The sequence below is a fragment of the Anopheles coluzzii genome, chromosome 3 (assembly GCF_943734685.1).
Source record: "Anopheles coluzzii chromosome 3, AcolN3, whole genome shotgun sequence".
NCBI lineage: Eukaryota > Metazoa > Arthropoda > Insecta > Diptera > Culicidae > Anopheles > Anopheles coluzzii.
Genome location: NC_064671.1, coordinates 8,332,921 through 8,341,439, shown reverse-complemented (window position 1 = coordinate 8,341,439; position 8,519 = coordinate 8,332,921).

The window sequence follows — 8,519 nt, the reverse complement described above, 5'->3', positions numbered from 1 at the left end:
TCGGCGGAGAGGAGAGAAATGTATGCAGTTAATCAATTTGTTATTAGCCACGTAAAAGGCGGCCAATCGGAACAGAAGTTGCCAATCGCGTGGGGCTACTGACGGCCTCTGACAGCCCAAGGAAGAGAGTGGAGGAGGGTTGGCCGCGTGACACAATGGCAGCCTGAACCGAAGGATTTGCTGATTGAATTTAATCAACTCGCTACACAACCCGAGCCATGCAAATCCGCTCAAGACCACAGAGATTGTGCGACATTATGCGACGTCCATTAGTGACGCACTTATACAGTTTCGGTATGATGCGCTCAGTCCCAGTGCGCTGTTGACGTCAGCATGAATAAATCATGGGATCTTCGCGCTCTAGCGCGCGGAATGAGCTGACAATAGTTACACGCCTGTCGAATCTGTTCTAGGATCGCACGCGCCTGCTCGCTCCGTTCTAAACGATCGCATTTTTCCTACATGCTTACCGGGCGGGGGTGATTTATGTTGCATCATTAGCACAGCATATGCGTGTGCGTGGCGATCGGGTCCGGGGGCTCAGCATGCACAGCGGCCAAAGGGCCAAACCACTTCTTCAAGTAGGTACACGGTCGAACAATGTGCCCTTTGATGTGATGCGTTCCTTTTCTGTTTGCTCCCCAGTTTTTGTTGTTGTTGTTGTTGTAGTGGGATTTGCATCATTTACACCCAGCGATTACAGCGCAGCACGGCACGGCAGAATGGAAAACAAGTCAACAATGGAGCGTGTGGAAGAAGTGTGGTGTCGATGGGATGAGTGTTTGAACTTGTCCGGTTGGTGCGGGAAGAAGCGACATGCAAATCACCAACCCTTCAGTCTGGTGCCGTCACGTGTCACGTTTGCACAATTTGAAGGACAACCCGCTGTGCCCTTTTGGTGCCACGGCGTCGCCTCCCTACTTGCGACGGCCTCGCTAGAGAAAAGCGTCGATCCACAAAATTTACGACACACGAAGTAACAATTTGGAGTCGCCAATCGTTCCGATGCGGGAGGAGGTGGATAGATACACCCAAGGGCACTGGGGTGGGGAGGGAGCTGGTAACCAAAATAGGCAGAAAGTGGGGACGAAACAATAGCCGGATTGCAGTTGACTCTGCTGGCGCACTTCGTGTGCTCGTGCTCGGGCAGGAAAATCAATCACTCAGAAATGTTTTATTGCTCATAAAAATAGCGTTCAGGCTCACAAACTAAAAACAACAGCATCCACGTCTTCGGCGGGGAGGTTACCAATTGGCGCGACCATTTGTCGAAGCATTAGAGAGCACTTCAAGTGGGTGTGTGTTTGTGGAAAGTGTTTTTACAAGTTCAGGGTCGTTAAAGGCAATTTGGCCGCGGGCGGATGAGTACCATGGCGTCAGTGCCGGAGGATGATCGATATGATCGATGCGCGCGCGCGAGAAGGTGCAAATTCTAAAACCCACCACCAAGTTCTGGGCGCCACGGGGGCAAACCGTAACGTACCGTATCGCAAGGTCTTTAAACCGTTTAAAGGTCCTGCGCCTTTAATGCGCCTTGTTTGTATGCAAAATCCACCCGATCACTTGAGGGCAGCAGAGTGTACACTTGTACGAGCGCAGCATACCTGCGCTACTGCAAGGAGGCCCAGGTGTACTGACAAGTTCTGACAAAACTCGCGTACGTTCACCTCGGCCGGAATGGGAGTGACATCCAGAAGCATCAAGATGTTCGAGCGTAGCATATCCCGGCTGCCCAAGATGCTCCAGAAGCTATCAGAGCATCTTTTGGGGGGGAGTTGACACAAGGTGTGGGGAAGCGGGACGGTGGACACGGTGGACTTTATGGGCCAACGGGGGAATTTATTTTACTGCCCCGTCGGTGGTCGTTGGGGTTTTAAAACGCGAGCGCTTAAATGTATTAATATAAATTCATGGAAAACAATACGGTTGCGGCGTTTGGTTGGCCGATGACCGGTTGAGCCATTAATTCTTCTTTCACCTCAAAGGTTGTTTTTTTTTGCTGTTGTTGCTACTGCTGATCTACCTTCTTAAGACATTCAGCGCTTCAGAAGCGCCTCGAACTGCCCCGCGTGACTGATTTGTCCAAAGCGTTCGGCCATTTCGCGCTCGCTAACGTGATGGAATACTGGCTGTAAGAGGATGCAGGGTGTGCGGGTGTGTGAGTTTTCGTATTCATCATTTATCTGGAAGCTATGATCAGGTTTCATTATTGCTCTCACCCTTCGAGAGAGAGAAGCGTTACGAGGAGCTGTTTTGTTGTTTACCGGCCCGGGCCGTTCGGTGGTGCGATACCCGGGCATGCCGGCAAAACTTGCAACGAAACTGTTTTGAATATACAATCGCTCCGCTGCTCCTGGGGTCCTCTCGAGTTCGGGAGCTTGGCGCGGGCATCTTCTTTTTGGGGGCACTGAGCGAGGGAGGAGGCATTTTGTTTGTTGGTGGATCCAGATCGGAAAACGGCAATCTGTGATCTTGTAATGGTGAGCGCTGGGAATAAAACCTTGCCAACAAACGACACGAAAGACGCGAACGGGCAACCCGCGATGACCCCGCTTTACTACTGTCAGATATCGAAGGGGGGGCTACCGACCGGAGCTGGTGGTTGGGTTACGCGGGAGCCAGCCCGGGCTGACGGTGTTTTATTATAATTGCATAATAAAATGACGATAATACACGGTGAGCACAGTGAGCACACTTTTTTTGAAGGATCCCTCCGGGCCCTGGGTGCTATCGCCGGATCGGGATCTTCCCGTGTTGCCGTTCTGCCCGTGGGTCTCGCGGGTTTCGAATGTCGGGCCCAGTGTGTGTGTGAGGTCAGGGAAGAGTTCAGGTACCACCGATGGTACCGACACACAATGCCCGCACAACGGTGGCACAGGTTGCGGCAGTAACCTGATCGTTCGATCTGCAAGCAAACAAAAACCGAAAAGACACAAATGCACGATTGCCTGCCCCGGTCGCACCTTTACAATAGCAAAAGCGACACACAGCCAAACGCCATTTCGGTATCGATCATACCCGCCAGAATGTCGCTTCACCTGCTGCCCGGTAGCGGCGCAAAGCAACAAGCAACCCCGCTTACCGCGCAAACAAGCCGCGATCGGGCCACCACGGGCGAATGCGCACCTCCGAAAAGTGAACGGCAATAAATTTGAATTAATTTGCGATAATGTGTTTATTTGCACTTTCTCAAATCGGGCCGTTTGCTGCGAGCGAAATCACGCACAAAAAACGCACGATCATTCGCGGCGTCGATCATGGTTGGTCGATCGGGTGTGTGTGTGTTTATGTGCGACAGAACCGCTTGAAAGGTGCAGTAAAAGTGCAGTTTTCTGTTTTGCTGCACGATTTAGTTTGCCATTTTCGTCGGCTTGAGGCAAAGAAAGAGATAAATAAATACATGGCCTACTATGTACTACAATGCACGAAAAATCGCTTTTTATTTTGAAAAGTTGTTAAAGCATTTGGATATAAACTATCAGGAAAATCATTGTGATAGTCCATAAGTTATTGAATATAACGTTAAAATCTAATGAAACAAAATTATTTTGAAACAAAAACTACACCAAACTACAAACTAATGCTCATTGAAATTTGTTCCCATTGCTGCATCCTGGTCATGGCACCAAAATGTGCTCCTAATCTGCTCACATTTCCCCACATTAGTGAGCACAAACCAGCCGGCAATGGTGCACGGTGCCAAAGGTTACGGAAATGTATGGTGCCAGGTGACCAACGGACCGCCCCGAAGGTGCGAACACGGAGAAAGGTTTCGATTGTAAATGTGTTTTGTCACTGGCCGCCGGCCACTCTAGCCGCGGATAATGACCGTGGCACTTTTAACTACCATTACCGCACGTGCCCAATCCGCCTCGGGGGGGGGGGGGGGGGGGGGAGAAGGGCGTTATGGCGATGGTAAGTCAATCCGTACCAAAACGAAACTTCCATTTTCTTTCCGCGCTTCCCACCACGGCCGTGGCAAAAAGATGTCATTCCGCAGCGAGGAAAAAACAGGAAATCCCTTGCAAGCGAACACATCCTACGTGCCCCCATCTGCACAGGTCAATCGTCGGCGACCTGGCGGAACAAACGATTTTATCATTTGCGAGGCGTGCGCGCGCGCTCACAGAAAATCGCGGGGAAAATTAATTCTTTAAGTAAAGCTGTTGTTGCTGGTGGCAATGGAAAAACCCTTATCCCTCACCGTTGCTCTCAGCAGTACTGGCGCACTCATAACGCCGGTCACGTACCACAGGCTTCGATCTAATTAATTATCCCACAGCGAGAGCAGATAAGGGCAGCGCGCACTGTTGGGTCTATTTTAGCGCCCCGTGCTGGCGCTTTGGCGCTATCGCGAGCGATACCTCTTGTTTATGGGCTTGGTTGGGCTTGCTTCAAAAGGCGCTGCCGCAAACCGAGCAGACGGGAAAAGGGGGAACCAAACGCTCCACCCGGGAAGAACTAATTGCGCGGGAGATTTTAATGCAAATGGGCTGCAGGATATGGGCATAAATCGCGCGCCGTTACCTATCGCGCACCAAAACCGGCGGTTTCCGTTTTATTATTCCATGGTGTACGTGCCTCGCTGCAAGCTTTGCATGCGTTCGAGAGCGTCTGCAACACGCACAAAGATGCGCAGGGTCCCTACGGTTGCTACGGTGCCGCCAGCTGGCGTACACTCCGGCACTGACGCAACCAGGCAGCAACCCACCCGGGTGTGGTCCCGTTACCGGCCCACGAAGGCTACTAATTGAATCGCCCAGCAGCCGCGGTCTTATGAATTCCAAAAAAACTCGCACCGCCAAGTGAAGTTCGGCACCACGGATGCCCAAATTATGCCTCCCTCTGGGACGGCGCGACACCCGCGCGCATATTCTATGAGATGCGTCCGTGCCGCATCCGATTAGCGTGTGCGCGCGGGCCAGAGCGAAGGTAGAGCAGCAGCGAAAAAAACGGGGGCGAGTATCACGAGTCCTCGCGAGATATATGCCCCGTTCTGTGTGTGTGTGAGAGGACGGAGTCACGCGCCAAGCTCGGACGCCCTCGCAATCGCACGAACCACCTAGAAGGTGAGGACGTCCGTCCGCTGTATCCGGGCCGGCATCTTCGGGCATGCAAACCGACGGTGGTGGTGGTGATGCTAGTGGGTGGGTGGTGTAACTCCATGAAAGTCTAATACCTGTTTCTGTTTGGAGGTGGCTTACGCTTTATCGCCGTCCCCGGAGCGAACGCCGTCCCAGGTCCTGCCTGCCTGGATTGCGGCCGCACTTGCGCCGCCAGCCGAGGAGTGCAACCGGCCGATGCCGATCGTGTGCCGGAATTTATCCTTGGAATCGACCCCGCAGTGGCTAGGGAGAGGAGGATCAAGACTTATCTGCAAGTCCGTGCAAATATGCAAACCTTGCCGCACTGATAAGCGGGAGCCCGTGCGGTGCGCTTTCGTTGTTCCTTTTTCAGTGGGGTTTCCTTCGTCCCAGGTGTCCTGTTAGGCGGTGGGTTCGATGTGCTTTCGTTGGGCGGCGGGCGGGCGACCCAAGACCCAAGCGTTTGGTGTTTGTTTTGTTTGCATAAACATTGCCGCGGGCGTCTGCCCGAGCGCGAGTGTCCCGTTAGTGTCCGTTAGGTTGGGCCTTCATTCAGATGCACATAAAAAAACAATGGCAAACGGGAAGATCCTGTTTGAAATGAGACGCAGACGTCACGTCGGAGAACGATAGAAGAGCTGCTTTTTTTTTTTTGAAGAGATGTTTTGGCGCATAAGCCGTTCGTTTCCGTCCACGGGTCATAGTGGCCACGTGCGTAAGTCCAGTGTTTATGCTATCACAATTCGAGTATATTCCCAACCCAGCTTATGCTAATGTGGAGCTGCTGGTTCACGTTCTCTGGATACACACACAGCGGTGCCCTGAGGTACAAAATCATTATAAATGTCCTCGGCGCCACTTGCTCCGCCGGGACCACCCTCGTACGATCCTGTTGTTCACATCCGGCATTATTAGTGGATTGTTTCGGACATATTGTAAGCTTTTCAAGGGATTTTCACTTTTCACACAACTATTAGCTGACAAATTTATACAACACTAAGCACCCCAAGCGAATGTTTGCGGTACTGGTTCGCATGCGAGCAAGCGGGTCTCCACAACCGTGCGGCACATAAATCCTGCTAAGACCAACCAATTACCGTGCCAGCCAGGGAGGAAGATCAATATTTATTGGAGTTCTTATCGTGATTTGAATTTCATTATCAACAGCGCGCGCACGCCAGGGTTGTTTTGTTTTGCTTTCTGTGGCCTATCTTCTTCTGGACGCTACCGATCCTCGAAACCGGTGATCTTCGATTTACGATCGAACGGATTCCAGCAATCTGTCATCGAGTGTCGGATGAATTTCGATGCGATGCGATGCTACGTGGCCGATTTCGGAACCCCGAAAAACCCCTCATGGCTGACATTATTAGCCGTTCCAGGGCAGGTCCCGTCGTGCGCTCTTTCGCTTCCTTGCCACCGCTTGGTTTCGATCACTCATCAATTAAGACTAGTCGGTGATCGAGAACGAATCAACTATCGGAAAGTTTTACATATTTATGCAAATCCTTTCGGGTGCGATTGGATCAGCTGATCGGTAACGGGTTTGCTGGTCTGCCTGATCGAGCGCGAGCTGATAATCTGGTGGGTTGATATTTTAAACAATTTCTCCTTTAAAAAAATAAAGCATCAATGATACGCTTGTACGCTTCGGGCCAGCATAAATCAATAAGTGCTGATTGCAGGCGATAAGCTGTTAAAATGTTAAAGTATCATGCATCACGATGATGATTTCATCCCGGTTAAACATTCAATTCACCAAGCGGCCGGTGCTCGGGATGCTTTCATAACCCCGCCGGGGCCGGAGCATTCCATCACCGACATTTTCCAATCCAATTTCGTCATTCCACCTGACGTGCTTTTTTCTGTCGACCGGCGGGGTTTGAAAGTAAAACGAAAGGAGTTGCAGTGGCTCTGGTGGTAGGAAAAAAAAAGAACGCAACGTGTCGTCCCCGTCCCCGGCCGATCATTAGCGCGCAGTTTGGGGCAACCGTGTCACGCACGCGGTCCAATAGGGAGCTCCATTTTTCCTTTCGTCGAGAATCGGCATCGGTTGGAGCGTGCACACGCCCCGCGGCCACAGCCCGACACGTATCGATCTCGATAATCATTTATCACCCGGGTTCGATTGGACGTTCGGGTGTGGAGACACGCAGGCTGGAGAAGGGTTTACTTTTTCGGTTCATAAACAGCCATTGCTTGCCTGCCCATAATGTGTGTGTGTGGAGCGCTACGAGGCGCTTCAAGAGTGGTTATAAATTGACTGAATTAAATTATCATGCAAGATTGAGATCTTAGGAAAATATTTTCCTTTCTTCACCGTCACCCCCTAAGGGGGAAGGTGGTGGTGGCCAAGTGTTTGGTGGCTGGAGGTGGCTACGACGGACTTTGATGAATATCGAAATGCTCTCTCGGGTGCCGCTTTTGAGGATCGCGAACGATATTTGGATCAGTGTGGCGTACATGTGGTTACGAGTGTTGGTTGATTAGTGTGATACAATGTGGTCACTTTTTGACAGATGGAAGAGTGAGATAGACAGAGATGTAAGGCAAAGTACGTTAGGCAATAATAGACGATTGAAGGGGCTTGTTGAGCAAATTGAGAGTATGTTCAATAGATATATGAACGTATGACTCTCATCCGCATAAATCAAATCTTCGAGTATTGGGGTCGGTCAAGATAGGAAACGATCTACGTTCGGCCTTGTGCGAGTTGATTCCTCTGACGTTACACCGATAGGCCATCTCAAAAGCTCACCTCTTAAATTGCAATATTAATGATCATATTCTCTTTTAGTTTTTTTTCCTAAGCCTTATGGGACAGTTGCTCTTTACCGCTGTCGTTACTTTGTACTCGATTCTGGTAGTCATAAATTAATCCTCAAATGCGGAAAAAAGTGGCAAACCCTCCTTCTCGAACCACTTACACCAGCAATCCCATCGGGCATGCAAATCGTTTGCAAATGTCATTTTCACGCTGAATTAATGAGGAATGTGGCACGCTCAAACATCCTCCGAGGGGATAAATTCCCCAGCGCAAGCCATCCAACCTCCAAAAGAATGAAATTTCTCTCCCCGGCTTCCACGTAGACTTGCAGCAACTTGCACCGCTCGATCCCTGCTCTATAATTCATCGGGCGCGATAGAAAAACACACGCAGCTGCCACGGTGTAAAGATCGCCCATTGCCCCGGTACCTGTTGCGCTGATTCCAAGGCGTTTTTTGTCTTCATTAATGGGCCGGGTACCCCAGGTGTTGCAAGCAAACCTTCCCCATTTATCCTGCACATATCGTTCGCTATGGGGATGATGATTAACCGTGCTCCCGAGCGAAATAGTTTTGCGATAAATTATCCCCCCGGGATTGCGCGCGCGTGTGTGTGTGTGTTTCGCACTTGGAATATTGCCTCGCCTCAAGAATTGCTCGATAGTTCCC